Source organism: Acromyrmex echinatior, chromosome 3, assembly GCF_024713525.1.
Source record: "Acromyrmex echinatior isolate Ae372 chromosome 3, ASM2471352v2, whole genome shotgun sequence".
Classification (NCBI taxonomy): Eukaryota; Metazoa; Arthropoda; class Insecta; order Hymenoptera; family Formicidae; genus Acromyrmex; species Acromyrmex echinatior.
Genome location: NC_141854.1, coordinates 13033724 through 13050690, shown reverse-complemented (window position 1 = coordinate 13050690; position 16967 = coordinate 13033724). Strand labels below are relative to the sequence as shown.

General features: G+C 30.0%; 1 protein-coding gene across 1 annotated transcript in view; it reads right to left on the bottom strand.

Moving 5' to 3' along the window:
• Nucleotides 1–16454, bottom strand: part of LOC105153215 (uncharacterized) — a 258749-nt gene extending 242295 nt beyond the window's left edge. Inside the window, exon 1 of the mRNA XM_087404953.1 lies at nucleotides 15719–16454. The gene's annotated coding sequence lies outside the window, so the exon portion shown is untranslated. The remainder of the gene's footprint in view (nucleotides 1–15718) is intronic.
• Between the last annotated feature and the right edge of the window lie 513 nt (nucleotides 16455–16967).

The window sequence follows — 16967 nt, the reverse complement described above, 5'->3', positions numbered from 1 at the left end:
CCACAACATTCGCTTGATCATGTACGACACATCAGGAGTTACATAAATAGAATCGACGTGCGCAATTTAATTAGTAATTAGTGCAACGGATGAAATAACGTTGTTGCAGCAAGTATCGCACGAAATCAATTAAATTGAAATTCCTTCCGTATTAAAAAAATTAATTTTATTATTCGACTCAGTTTTAAAAGAAATTCCGAAAAGAGAAATCATTAATCTTGCGGCTATTTTAAATGGCCATCGCTCATGATATTTTGTTCTCAACATTTCATCGCTTATACGTATTCCACAGCGGCAGTGGTGTTGTAGTCAGCTGAAAGCAGTTACTTAAGCTACATGCATCTATGTATGCACGTAATCTATACAACGGATATGAATACAAGTAGGGATACTCATCGGGATATCTCAATGTACTATGATGGTACGTGACCTAACTTACATTAGTCTTATCGCCACGGCATTATACCGCCTGCGAGACTGAAGTTGGTAGACCAAAATCGAGTCTGTATAACCGCAGGATCTAAGCTCGATGGACTCCCCACAAAGTTGCAAATCAGCTTATGGTAACGTCACGAAGAAAATGCTGCAGCAAATTCGCAGCGAATCTTCGAAGTTTATGTAGAAATTGTGATAAGATTGACTGCCGTTCTGAGGCAAAATCGAGAATTACGTAGATAGAAATTAAATTAAAATATTATAATATTATTAAACTTCATAATATATATATATATATCAATATGTTAAAAGTAAAAAAAATCGCACGAATCTCGAAATCATTACTGATTGTTTTATACTTACAATTACAAAGTTGTATAATATTTATTACTAGTAAATTAATATTAAATGAACAATGGTTGATTAATTATATGGACCGGAGATCCTATTTTGGATTATCCCTTTTTATTTTGTAAATCGTTTGCTTATTTTATATAAAATTTAATCTTTGGAAAAATTTGCTAATTTATTCAAATCTAAGGTCAATAATAAAAAATTAAAAATCATGACTTTAATACGGCAGAATTAAAAAAAATACTTTGATTATTATAAAACTCGATTTTAGAGAATTTTTAATTGCAAAGTATAATATCAAATTTTCAGTTTCGCTTTTTTTGAAGCCTATCAGTGTTATGTAAACAGTTAGTACTAATCTCCAAACTATAATTATGAACTCTAATTTGTGATACTAGATCTATCTTCATGAAAGTTACTATCCTTTTGAAATTTGATACTTTCAGGCTATATTCAATTTCAGAGATACCACAAATCTTCTAAAACTTCACAGATTATTTTTTTAAATTTTAGATTGAAATTTGAATTTTATAATTCTCAGAGATCAGAATCGAATTCAGCTGTTTCGAAAACTTTTAGAAAACAAAATTTTCCATAAGTTATTTTGTTAGAAAATCCCAGTCCTCAAAGGACTGAGAAGTAACGAAAAAATATTTGGTATGGAATTTGAACTTTTATCTTTAGATAAATCCATCCATTTTTCCTAAAAGCTTACGTAAAAGTTATATAAGAGCTTATATAAAAGATTATAAAGATAATTCCATGTTTTTTTCAGAAATTGTACACGGCGTTCATGTACGTGTAGGTACGTATGCGGTGCGCGTGTTTCTGCCTTTAATTCACGATCTCTTAAAGCACAGATCACAAATGAGATTTATTTCCAACGACGATGAAAGTAGGTAGCGAACTATTAGCATATCTGAGTTCGATGGATGACAGGAAGACGAAGGTGGAACGAGAGAAAAACGGCAATTTCCTAGATAGAAGAATTTATGCGAATACTGGCTCGACCCGTCCGTTCTTACCGCAAGCGAACCGTGCAAAATGCTTAACGTCTAGTCGCGTAAATATACATAACCACGTCCTAGCGCGACCAGCTCGAACGTAAAATCGCGTTAAATCGCGCAGCCCGTTAAAAAATCAATTCCTCAGATCCGTCCCTCCATTGGTGCTCGTTGAATCTATCTCGGTTAATCCGACCAACTTAAAGCAATTTATATCTTATTAAAAATTTAAATTTAATGATAAGCAATTTCTAATTATACACGCATGCAAGAAAAAAGTATGATGCTAAATTCATTGAAATTCTGTACGACCCGTCATGATAAAATATATGAATTCAACTTTCAATCTGATATTTAAAATTAAAGTTTTATTCTTGTAGAAGAATAAGATGTCAAAATCATAAATAAATCAAGAGTGACTACTAATAAATCCAAGTATCAAAAATTACTCACTATTGATACGTATATAAGAAAGAAAGTAATAAGCTTGACCAAAACAAAACGACAATAACTTCCAATAAACGTGATTTATTATTACTTCAATATCAGAAATTAAATTGTTCTCATCAGCACTTTTTCAGTGATTCTCAATATTTCAATATAAAAATATTAATTTGAAATCCTGTAAATACATTTTGTATTACGTATTGTCTAAATATTACTATGTGAATATTGTTCCAAATTAATATTAAAATATTTTCTATACTTGAAAATACACCAGGTATACCGAGAAGGTATAATACTTTATTCCTATTATATATAAAATTATATTTCTTATTATTAACTTTCCATTATTAGCGATTTTTAAGCAATATTGTCGTATGTTATAATAAAAAATTATTCTATAATTTTATTATCTATCTTTGAACTTTTATCTCCATAATAAGATTTGTTTTATCATTAGCGCAAAGTGCCTGTTTCTTCTTTCTTCGATATAACGTCAAGTTTAATAAGATATAACACTTGCTTATCATATCTCATTTTCGTATTTCAACGACTATGCGAACGTTCATAAATTGACAGAATCTGCGTTTGCAACGGGTGTCAGGTAATCTGAATTAAGTTTAAGACGGAAATACAACGGTACTCGTTATATCTGGCATCGTCGACCTCCGCAGTCCCGTCAGGAAATGAAAACTAAGTTTTCGCCACGAGATATTAACATGCGACAACTTTCAGCAAAGACGAAAGATACTATGAGTAGAGCTCCTTTTGTTAATGCAGAGAATTGGTCAGATAATGCGAAATGTGAGACGCCGAAGTAAAAGCCGCGTTCCTTGTGCGCGTCTAATCGAAATCCGCGCGACGATCAATATTTGCATTCGATTTATACGAGACGCGAAATTCGACGTCGTATTATTCTCGGAAAATTACGCGAGCAACCTATTATATATAATTCACAATGACGATTCAGTCATTTGGCAGTGTGGACAAAAACGCTTCTCTCTGCGGGGACATTATTAGACTAGCTAATGGAGTTTGAGGTTCGACTTTAACTACCGATGACTGCAGTTAGTGGCTGGTTTCGATAATGTCGGTGTAATAAAGGTACCTCCGAGCGATAATATGAAATTGAATTGCAAATATTGTAAATATTAAATAAGTATTATAGAAGTTACGGGAAAGGGGGAAACTTACATTACCTGCTTTTTAAGATTTATAAAATTGAATAATTATCTCCTAAACCAGTTTTATGTAAACAGATTTAGATTAGTTATCCAGAGTTATTCTTAAAGCTTAAAACTATGTTAGAAATGTGCTTACTGCTAATATTACTATATACTTTTATCGGGAAATTATGTAGTAAAATGAAGAATAAAATCGAGAATATAACTCAATATATCGAGAAAGTTGTAAAATGCAAGTTTCTTGCTTCTATGTTTTCTAAATTTTTTCACAAAATTGATTTTCTTCTTTATACATGTGAAATTTATTATTATATTTTTTATATTTTTTAAGATCACAGAAGCTCATTATCAAAGTTCTTATTTAAAAGTAAGTATTATGTAAATATATTAATAACTACTATATATCTTATATTACTCTTTTCTCAACCAATGTTTAGTTTGTTATTGCATTGTATTATGGAAGGAGCAGTATCGATTTCTGCGTATGTTTGTAAATTGCGCGAGTTGAAATAACAAACATTGCTCAATATGAAACATACAAATATTTCAACGTTTAAACTATCTATTGAATAAAATAGTGATATAAATTGTCTTTAAAAAAATTGATAATTTTTTAAAAGTATTCAATAAAATTCAATTATTACATATTTTATTCTTTTTTCATAACGTCATAAAAAAGAAAAAGTCATCTGTATATCAATGTACAATATAAATAATAACATATGTATATAAATTCTATTTCTGTTAACTATGTGATATCATTATTTTATTAAGCGCGTATTTTGTATTTTATTTTTAATATAAGCACCATGAACAAAAAAACTTTTTTCGCCGCAACATTGATTTTGGATAAAAGCTGTAGTTAAACTATAATCTGTTAATATTTCTCTCTCCCTCTCTCTCTCCCCCCTCCCCCCCTCTCTCTCTTTCTCTCTCCATAAAATCCGAATAGTTCGAAACTAATAAACCTACATTGAGCGAGAGTGAACCTAAAATCTGGAGACAGTTTTAATTAAAAATTAAAAGAACGGATATACATAATATTCGGATTAGTATTCACACGCGGATTTCATAATTGAGATGTATAAAAAAAACTTTTTATCCTGAAAAGTATAGCTTTTCTCACGGTGATTCCCAGTGTGAGTTCTCATGAAAATATGTAACTTTTAGTATCAATTAACACTGCGCTAGAAACTCTCTTTCGCCGACGAATAGTCGAACTGGGTTCAAAACTTTTCACAGTGGATTTGAAAACGTGAACGTGGCAAGAATGTTACGAATCCGTTAAAATAGTTGAAGAAATTTTCCCGAAAATGTCATATTTCTGCCAAGTCAAGCTTAGATAACTTGCTATTTATTTGGTTATGAATAAATGAGTCTCTATTTTTTTTCCAGATATAATATAAATAAAATCCACACACGAGTAAAGCTTAAAATCACAGTAAATTTAGATATGCCTATACAATAAAAATATATTAGGTGTTGGAATTAATTCGTAGCGTTTTTTAATGAAAGAATGTTATTTATTTCACATGAGCATTAAAAAATACATTAATGAAAGTACTTCCCATCACTTGTAAAACGCTACGAATTAATTCCAACACCTAATAATAACATAATTATTATTTAATACTTGTTAATTTTTGGAATATTTTACATATTTTTTTTTTTACATAGTAAAAAAAGTATGTAAAAATAAACAGTAATGTATTAAAAAAAATATTATATAAATATTTGGAATAAGCTAAAAAAATGTTTTTTAAAAATTTTTCCAAAGATTTGGATTTTTAGAATTTCAATATAATTTGAAAAAGTAAATATAGCCATTCCATTGAACTTTAGTTTATTTTATTTAGTAATTAAAAATATCAAAAATAACTCAGTCTATAACGAAGAAATTGTGGCAGATGAAATATTTTTGACAAATAGACAAACATATAAAAATGACGAACAATTTTCTGAAGAAGATGGCGAGTCTTTCCTGGATAACTTGTAGGTAAAGAAGACTGTCGATGAAAGAAAAATCCTCGAGAGTCCGGGAACAAAGTTTCGTTAGTTGGTTCAGCAATTCTACAGTACTCCGCGGGGTGCACTGGCTGTGCAGTAAAAGCACAGCGAAAATTGCAAACTGAACGATGTCTTAAGCCGCCATATGAGTGAACATACCCAGCACCGTGTGGTGGCCAAACTTGAGAAGTAATTCGAGATATTGTTGGTGGATACGAAAAATAATCTCAGCAAATTTGACCGCAAAATATATTTCGATCGTTTAGAATAATTAATTTTAATTAATTGGAAGAGAAATCTAATTTTTTTGTAAAGAATTGTTTCTGCATAACGGATAATAATTATTACATAATTATTTGTTAAGATTAATTAATATAAAATTTGTTTTTAAAAACATTAATCTAACGAAAAAATTTATCAGTTTTGATAAACTAGCTTTGAAGAACAAATTTGTTCTTCAAATTTGTTTGTATTAACTACTATACTATTGTACTAACATCATAGATTTTGATAGAGAAAGATTTCTTTATTTGAATATGATAATGTCGGTAGTTGTCTCAGAATCTCACTAGCATATGTATAGAGACACTTACTGTTCCGTCATGAATTCCTTGTTTCGTGACAAATATCCACAATGATCCGGATTTGAAACAGGAACTCGAGGTCATTCCGTGCACAGCATGTTACTCTTTTACTGCCGTAACAGCAACTATCTGTTACACCCCTATGACGGTTAAAAGTACTTTTTTTCCCTCGCCTATTCTATATCCTGCGAATCTTGGCATGCCAATCGCGTCATGCCATTGCTTGATCTTAAGACGAACATATCACATAATCTTCCTCGCTGTACATCTTGTGCTTTAGAATTTTAAGAATTCGTCTTTCAACGGTTTTTTTTTAACAAAAAAAAATCGATTATCTTCCGATTTTTTATGAAAAGAACGAAAGAGGTAGCAAAGTGATAAAAGCCGTCGCGAGCGAATAAGATTAAAATTAAAAATTCCCTTGAATAACGAAGCAATTTTTTAGCTCAGCATCCATAAATTTTTGTCCCTGTATTATTTCAAATATGTTTGAAACAGAATTTAATATGTTTACATAAAATTAATTTAAAGATCAAATGACACTCATAAAATAAAATCAATTAGAAATTTTCGACATTTAATATATCGAAAACTTATAGATGTCAGTGATTTTTTATTATTATTATTTCTTTTTTTATTTAGATTGATTAGTTTTTGCTAATTATAAAGGGAATAATAAACTAAATTACAGTCTAAATTTATTTTACGAGAGAAAAAATTATATAATATTTACATATTAAATATTATTATAAATACATTTTACCTCAATTAACTCGAAAGCCTGATCTGTTAGTGACATCTACTCAATCGTGTTCAACTTGATAAAATCTTCGAAATATATACTATGGTACTTTGAAGAGGAAAAAAGTGATTTTTGTCGAACAGCATAACAATTAACCAATTATTATTATGATTATTAAAATGGATTATTAAAATATTTTGCTAGTCAGTGTTCTCTTCTCTCCTTTTCCCCTTTTTTTGTTACATTTTTTCATTTAAATTAAACCAAATTTGAGAGGCTCTCTTTATAGACGTATCTTAAGGAGAAGATTTCTCTTTTGTGTTAGTATTTTATATAATACATTTTTGCATAAGATTGATATAATTCTCTAGAAATACATGTAATAAATCCAGAGCACAGGCATTAGATTTTCTCCAGTATTTTGATCTGACTACATTTAGGTTTGATAGTTAATTCTTTCAGTCGCATAATGCAAAATATTACCCTGTTTTAAGGAGAACTAACAGAGAGATATCTCTAAATAATTATATATTGTATAAACCGTTGTCTTCGATGTTGCTATATGAATCGCAGAACAAACGGAAACTTAAACCCGCGCGGTGTGATTATGACATGTTTCTAATGAGTGTGTAACGAGAATGTATAACGAGTTACGCGAGACAAACATGATCCCAAGAGTGCACTCTGCAAAAGTCATTAAACAATGAACAGCCTTAACTTTTAATATGAACTTTAAAAACAGATATGCAATTAATAGAATAGCATGTCAAAAGACATTTGGAAAAATTATGATAAAATATGTATGAATTATATTTAGTTACGTAGTAAAGAACAATTGAATAATAATTTGCATCTATAACGATTAATTATTTCAAAATAAAGATTTATTTAAAATAAGAGAGAAATAGAGAGATAGAAGAAAGATTGAAATGTTGGAAAAATATGATAATAGTACAACATAATTTTTAAGAAATAATGTATACAAATTTGTTTTTATTTGCACATTCACGTTATTTTTTTTTTAAATGAATTAAAAACTGAATTTATTAAATGTAATGTCAAAATAATTCAATTTATTGCAGTATTCTCAATATACTCAAAAATTAAGATTTTCATTTTCATTAACTATTTGATTTCAAGTTATAAAATTATAGTGCTATATTTAAGCGCACTAAAGGACTTGGAAAAGCAAATACTTGGAAATTCATCCGCAAGGAATAATATTAACTAATGTTGAAATTATACTTTCCAATATAAATCAAATATTGTGTAATAAATTAATATATTAGGAAATTCGTGTTAAATCACAGAAAGAGTAAGACAAGACCAAGTCTCACACATTTTACATAGCTTGTTTATAGAGAGAATTGCACGAGCACTGCTAACAGTTCTGGATAAACTAATTATAGTTCATGTCAAGGGAGTTGGAGGAAGAGAGGACAACCTCTTCCTTCTCAGCGGTAGTAACTTCGGTCCAAAGTTGAATTCCGAAATGTCGCTGACTCCAATTTGGAATTCATACGCAATCCGTCTTCATCATTAGCAAAATTAATAGCAACCACGAAATGTATAAAGTAAAAACATTCTATCAATAATCATAAATTCACATTCATTGAAAGATGATAAACTATAAGTATAATTTTTATTCAAAATGTTAATAGGTTAATAGATATTATAATGTTGCACTAATTATGGTCATTACAAGTAAAATCTTTGAATGATATATGTCGAATGATAAGCAGAGTGATGGTGAATTATTCGACAAATTTAGAATGTTTTTTTCTTTTCCATATCACTAATCTGCTTTTTTTATTACTGTCAAAATAGAATCGTTTATATTTAACTGGAAATATCTTTAATTCTATACTATGTATATCCTTTGTACTGCAAAGCTTTGTTAACTTATACTGCGCCGATCGAATGTTTGATTAAATGAATAGTTCCTACGAGCAAGTTTTCAATGATCACAATATTCAGAATATCTCACGAGAAGAAAAATTGTGATAATAAATAAAACGCAATTAATAAACGTAATCGACAAACTATTTCATAGCAATGAGCACCTCTAAATTAGCTATCGATTTCGCATGTGTGGTCGATCGTCGTCGCATCGTTAATGGAACAATAATAGGAGCGTCGTGCACATATTACAAGGACATACGATAAAATTATAGCGCGGTAATTAATGTGCGTAGCTTTGGCCGATATTCGATCGAAAATTATATTCTCACGAGTGTTTTACGCAACTGCACTATAACGCATAATCTATCGAGCATGGATTTACGCATAAATCACAAAGCTACAAATTATCGCTGATAATACGAATGGAGCATCCGCTGTTTTCTCGAGAACGCTTACGTAACTGCAAACCATTCCAATATTGTGATTCTAAACCGATCTCCTCCCCCAAATTTCTCACCGAGGAATTATATTACATCGATATTTGCTCGATATTTACCTAATGCACAATGCTATGGTACAATAAATATGTGTAGCACAAAAGCTTAAAGTCTAATTAATTTCTATATCTAGAATTACAAAGTTTAGGATTAGCAATCTTGAAATTATAATAGATTTTTAATATTAATTAAAATTCTTCATTAAAATATAAATTATTTTATAATAAATAAAAATCGATCGTTAATGTAACAACATAGTAGAGAGCGCCTATGGATAAATTATTTTAATTTAATTTGAAAATATGATATTTTATGAGATTTTATGATATTTCTATAGCAAATGCTTTCTAATATCATTTTTCTTTATCTTTTAAATAATTAAATCTTTTCTTGTTATAACGCTCTCTTCCCTTTCCTCTGTTCTCTTTTCTTCCTCTTTTATTCTATCTCAATTTATTTCAAACACTTAAAAAACAAAACGTTACATAAAATAATTTAATTTTTTTTTTTGTTAGAAACTGAATATATATTGTATTTATCAAGAACCTAAAAATTTCACATAAATATAAAATTAAATGGAGATATAAAAAAGGTTTAATTAAATATGAACGTACATACTCACTTTCTATTTAATTAACGTATTTTCTTATTTAAACGAAAAATAATTCTTAATAAAACGAATACATTTGCATTTAAATATAAACAAGACAACTTAAAATAAAAAATAAAGTTGTTTACGCGTAAAATAAAAATAAGTAATCATCGTAGAGAGAACAGTATCTCAAATGTAATTATTCAAACAAATTATTATTTAAGAATAATACATGACAGTGACAATGAGTAATGTTTAATGGATTAAATAAAAATTTCCTTGAATCGATTAAATCATTGTTTATGAGCGGTATTCATTGCTATTTTCTCGAAATAATTCATGTAAATCCAAAATAATATATCTCCCGTTGGAGCGACGGACAGACGTACGCCTTTTGTATCAAATGCCAACCTTTCACATTTCACGTCGGAGCCCTATCACAAGGGCACAAGTAAAAATCGTCAAGCGTCTAGCGATCAACGTCATTCATGCGAGGGATGTGCTAGGAAAATAATAGTCCACGATTTGACTGATTTATATCACGTCGTGCGCGAACACGCGCTGTCGGCAATCGCGACATCGTGATGTCGTAACGTAAAAAGAACTTATGAATAAATGACTTTAAATAGACAATGCTTTTAAACTTTTATCCTGTTAAATTATTACATTGTTGAAATATTAATGATTATTTAACAGAATAATTTTGTAATGTTTCATTCAATTTTCAAAATTATTTTTATAAAATATTAATATACAGGTCATATATTAATTGTTATTATGGTATAATATAATACATAAAACGTTTTATAAAGCTGTCATAAATAATCGCACAAACCATCAACTAAAGTTAGTTCTGACATTTTTATTAAATAAAAATTTCGAAACACCAAAAAATCTTATCAAATCGAGCAGAACCACAAATCTTTGTCTGCATTATTTATCCAGAGAAGAATTAAGAAAATGTATTCAGTGTTCCACATTTGTAAATCTAATATTCTTAAATTGCAGAGACATTTAACTTCCAGTAATTAATTAGAAAGTAAATTAAGCAGACTTGAAGTGATCGATTTCCTTCTCGCTTGAGTCAAACTGAGTTTTTATTCAATGATACTTACGGATGTACCACTTTCCTCGTTACAATTACATAATTAAACTCACTCTGACATCGGACGCGAGGCGCTAAGGCGAGTGAGTACGCATCGACAGACAGTATTCGCGAGAGCTCTCGAGTGTATCAATAATTTAAGCGAGCATTCAGTACTATCAATTTTATTTAATTAAAGAGACTATTCTACTACGTTGCCGGTATAGTAAAACATTAGTTGCAAAATAGATATTCTAGTTATGTAAAATAATGAATCTAACATCGCGACATATTTTTCGTACCTTCTATCGCAATACTATATTAATAATATTATTGAAAACAATTAGAACGTGACGAGAGAACAAATATGCAAATTAATCAATTAAATTAATTATTTATTTCTATGTCATTTATGTTCATATATGTATGTATCATGACTTTCCATATACAATCTGTTCTAGAATTTCCGATTTGAATTTGAATAATTATTTGAAATTTGCAATAGATATCTTTTATGAAAAAATATTTTAAAAGAGATTACATTGCTTATTAAGTGTCTTTAAATTAAAAATTAAATTATAATTCTTATATTAAATTAAACAATTTATTATTTAATTGCGTTAATTTATTACTTAACATTTTGTCATAAAAATTTTGTATGAATCACATTTTATTATAGAATAAATTACATTCCCTGATCTTAGCTCCGTCAAAAAGACATAATATATTGAATTGTATCATCTTTTTTCAGCTTGATAGTTTAGATATATATATATATATATATATATATATATATAGAGAGAGAGAGAGAGAGAGAGAGAGAGAGAGAGAGAAATCAAATTATTTCATTCTTTCTAAACCGAATTAACTGTCGAATTTCGATAGTTAAGCACTTTTGCGGTAAGCGTTTCAATTATATCAATTAAAACGTTAATTAAAAGAATTAATTAACGTCTCATGGCATCATGTACCATTCCTGAACGCGTGAATTTCAGCCGCCTCAATTGGCCAATTTTAATCGTTTATAATTAGAATAGTATTATAGCAAGTAAATATATTGATTCTCTATATTTAAAACATAAATGTATGTGATCTACTTTATATTATGTAAATTCTTTTTAAGATATAGAGACATTAACATATTTAATATTAAAATTGATATTCTGATTCTTTTTATATAAAAGTTTTCTAATTAATATATGTGATGAATTTTTGATTAGTTATCTGGGCTAAATCAGTCAAAAAGTTCGTAGCAGTGTCAAAGCAAACTCATAAATTCGGTATCATTATGACGACATTTGTTAAGAACTTTCGTTCCTGTCTTTAACGTCGCCAAATTGCCGCGCGTTCCCAGTTTCGTCATAATATCGTACAGTTGATTCAGTGCTGATCCCAGTTTCGCTGTTATGGCAATCGTAACGTCGCTTATTGCGAAAAGTTATAGCTTTGCTAGCGCTTATACGTTCGAACATGTACACATATAGCGGAGAGATAAAGGAATTTTCGTAAATTTCATAAATTAACGTGCGATAAAAGCGTACCATCCAAGATTGCATTCTTGGAATGATCAAAGATATGTAAAAGTGCGAATCACTGGAATAGATTAAATTCGTCAAAAGATTATAACATAAATTGTTCAAGACAAGCTTTAATTTGCTTGAAATATACGCTTGCTTACTCTTTTATAAATTACATAGGAACTGCGGCACGAGAATCAATTGATTTGATTTGTTTGATCTACTGAGAGATGTTTTTTTATAAAATACAACTATATTTTATTATTTTATTATAAAGTAACACTATTAGAACAGAAATTTGCAAAATGTTTTTTAGCATATGTATAAAATGCACAATACATGATAGATTGTAGATTTATATAAAATTATTGTTATCGGTTTAGACAGAGTGAAATAGCTTGGTCTCTTATTATTGCAAAATTGAGGTGTAAAAGTGTCCTAAACTTACACTACTGGAAAAGTATCTTAAACTATCAAAATTTGGTTTTCTATTATTTAAAGCGTTATTAACTTATAAGACTGTTAATTGTTTAAAAACAGAAACTAGAATTTCAACAGTTAGGTACTTTTTGCGGTAAATGTTTCAATTATGTCAATATTTAAAAACCTAATTAATGTATAAAAATATCGCTCTATCTATCTGAGCACACAAATTTTAATTATTATAATTTAATTGTTACCAACTTTAATTGTCTATAATTTAATAAATATTATAGCTTCGACATTTTTATATAAAATTTTTTTGTCTTAGAATATTCCACAGAATCTGTAGGTGAAGGATATCCAGTAACTTTGAGAGACTTTGCATATACTAATTTTTTCGAAAATTTAACATAATTTAATTTAAATTCAATGATTGATTTATAAAATTATATTATATATAATTTATTAAATATGTTAAAAGATTTACATCATTAACTATGATATTGCAAATATTTCATATACTATGGAAAATATCCTATTCTATTTGAAATATACTTTCGAAGGTTTATGTACAAAAAATTTTGATATTTTTTAAAAATTAATTCGCGTTAATTTTAATAAAAATTATTTTATAATGTACTTATGTCGTGAATAATATCGCATCATTTCGAAGCACAACAGAAAATAAGTTAATTTCAAGAATTATATTTAAGAGTTTATAAACCAAAATTAATCTAAACTGTTTAAAAAGTCCATTATGTATCCTTTAAATCTTCGATGCTTTTTCTCAGATTCGTGCCAATAGTTTCGCTATTTAATTAAAAAACTGATTTTAATAATTATATCACTCCGCACGTTCATTAGTACAGGATCTGTACTTGGTAAAAGTTATAGTTGAATTACGTGGAATGATTTCTAAGGACACGCGAACCCACGGCTGCCTCTGACAACGTCGTTATCGGTAACAATTCCAATTTACCGGTGCCATTTGGTCCGCTCGATATCGATCGAACGACCCCTCACCCTTATTCCTCCGTTCTCCTTAGAAGTCATTTTAAATTGAAAAACCAGAGTATGCGGGACCCAAAAGACAAAGAAGCGAGCGAACACCGCGGTACCGCCGATTTGTGGATCGGACTTTCCATTAGCGAAATAGCATTTTCTCTTTCAGTCGGTCGGTCGGTCAGTCGGTGGGTCGATCGCCACTTCCAGGCACCTTTCTCACACTTACGTACTTATTCTACAATAGTCAATAGTGTGCAAAAATCAAAAATCTGAATCGGATATAATTTGTTTCCAATGAACAATATTGTCTTGCGATGTTTTTCTACGTTTTCTCTATGGGCCGATTGTTCTATCTTCGGATAAACTATGTGGTAATTTATCTACTGGATAAACAAAAGAGTAAAAGAGTACAGAGATAAGAGAGTAAGACAGTGAGCCTAAGTCATATTATTTATAATAATTTTTTTTTCAAAATACAGATTACCTCATAGGAATCTGAAAAATTTGTATTATTGTTACTTTTTCAGCTTGAAATGAAATTGTGCGGCACAAATAAATTATAGATAAGATGCTATCAAAAATGTTATAAATTGATCAAAATGATATAAAAATTGTTAGATTTGTGTTCAATTTATTATTCTATACTAGAATAATTTTTTAAATACTCTTGCAAACTAAAAAATCAAATAATAAAAAATTAAGGAGATACATTTTTGAAAATGTTTACTATATACAGTGGTATATATATATGGTATAATCGAAAGAAGAATTAACTATAATTAATCTATTTTATTCTATTCTACTTCATACTTACGTACGTCGCAATTGTTATAAATAAGAGTTTTGATAAATTACATAATAATTTCTCTAATGAATAAACAAAAGAGAAGAATAAGAAAATAAGAGAGTAAAAGGATAAGAGAGTGAGTTAAAGTTTATCGAAAGGTGGAACAACTCACTCTAAGTATTGAAATTATTATATATTACACTTTATCTCATTACAACATAAATGAAGCTAACAATTTGTTTTTATTTAATACAGATTTTACAATTCTCTTTATTAATATCTGATTATAACAGTAATAATTGTAATATAACTATAATAATCTAAACTGTCAATATAATGCTATTAACGTAAAGCCGAACAGATGCAGCGTTCAAAGGATTAATTAAATGGTACTACATAGACCGAGAACAAAAGTAGTATGAATTTTGCATTATTAATCGTGCAAACATAATATTGCGTAAATTTACAAGAGATATATTATATTCTAATAATACAGAATGTATGTATCAAATTTTTAATTACATAAATTAATTATTAGATGTAACTGTATACTTTAATTTTACAGAATAGTGATCTCAAAATTTATAATTATGCTTTGCATAATAAAGTTCTTTAACTAATTCCAATCAAACTTTTCTTAAAAATGTGGCCATTATATATTATTGTAATTTCTTCAACGACTGCGAAATTTTACATTATTATGTTAAGATATTATTCTTTCGCATTCTTGGCTTCGGATAATTTTCTTTTGACCATTAAGAATTAATTTTCATTGTTTTCATCTTTTTAATTCCTAGGTTTTTCAACTGGCTCCATTACGTGGTCGTTTCTTTGGTCTAATCTATCAACTTGATAATAATTAAGAACAGCTTCAGAGCTCTTTAAATTATGAATATATCTCTGATTTATTTTTGGAAAAATAATTGTTTTGGAAGAATAATTGTTCGCTGAGAATGGCTTGTAGCCGAAACGTATAAAAATTGTTAAGTAATGTTTGAAATATATTGTCTTGCACACCGACTATCGTACTGTTTAACTTTCATTAGCCTTATTCGTTGAATATTGTTTTACTAAAATTATTCTACATCATTTTTCTTGACCTCCTAAAAAATTCATTCCCTCATATAAACGCGAGAATATTGTTTTATCTTACTCACCTAATTCTTTTCGCAGAGATGTTCAGAGTCCTTCATTTCGCCGTGACAAATCCGCGGACAAAGTCGAAGTTATTTGTTCGTATGTTCACATTACACATCTGTGGATGCACTAAAGGTTTCTAGATAATTATAAATCACCGTCTGGAAAAAAGTCGTTTCTGTCGCACCATTTAATTCTGAACACACTAGCGCGACTTCTGATTTAGTTTCTTGCCATTGAAACGCCGCTTCGCGACTACATGATCGATGTAGCCTTTCGACGAATCGACCGTCTCGATTAAAAACGACTGAAATAAAAGTAGGAAAAAGATTACGAACTCTCGTAAAATTTTTACTCCAAGACTATTCGCATTTACAATGGTCCCGATTCCTTCTGCGTCCGGATAACCACGTTTTCACCTGTGCATAATAACGAAATTTAATCGCAGCGTTCTTGCGATTCACACATTGCACCGTTTATAAGTTAATCTCACATCTCGGAGTTTCGGTATCGTAATTATATCCGCGCATTCAGTCGTCGATCGCTGAATTTTTTTGATTTCAGCACGATCGCGTCACTTGACTTTTGTCCGACGCGTGCACTCAATACACCGATCACACGATTCTTGTCCCTCGATGGACTTCCATTTAAATCACCGATCTATTTCCACGATAGAGAAACACCCGCTCCAAAACCGTGCGCGCCGAGGATCGGGCGGTGACTGAAAGCGTCGCGCGGTCTCGCGCCCTGCATTTCTATCCTACTCCATCTGGCTCTCGCTTCCTCTCTTATGCTCTCCCTCACTCTGACGAGACTCCACTCTCTTCACGGCGCGGCGCACATTCTCTACTTCTCTCACTCACGCTTACGGAATAAGGAAGAATGTTCCTCGCAGCTTCCCTCTATCCGCTATTTCATCCCTGTGCAGATTCAATCCTCCTCTCTTTTCCTCCCCCTCTCTCTCTCTCTCTCTCTCTCGTCCTTTCTCCCTCTTTCTCTTGTTCTGTCTTGCTTCTTCATTATTTTGTCGTCCTCGTTTTACGCACACATCATTCGTTCCGTTTCATCTTGCAAAATAACTCTGTCTCTCATCCTTGTCTTCGTTTCCCTTTATACTCGCATCCCATACGCACATATCTACCCTCTTGCTCATACCCTTGTCTTATCCCTTCGCGTCCGGTGCACGCGCGAGCATCCAACGCAGAGTGCCACGCCTACCCCTTCTGTGTACGTGCCATTGATGCGAAAAGGAAACTTAGCTTAGTCCCA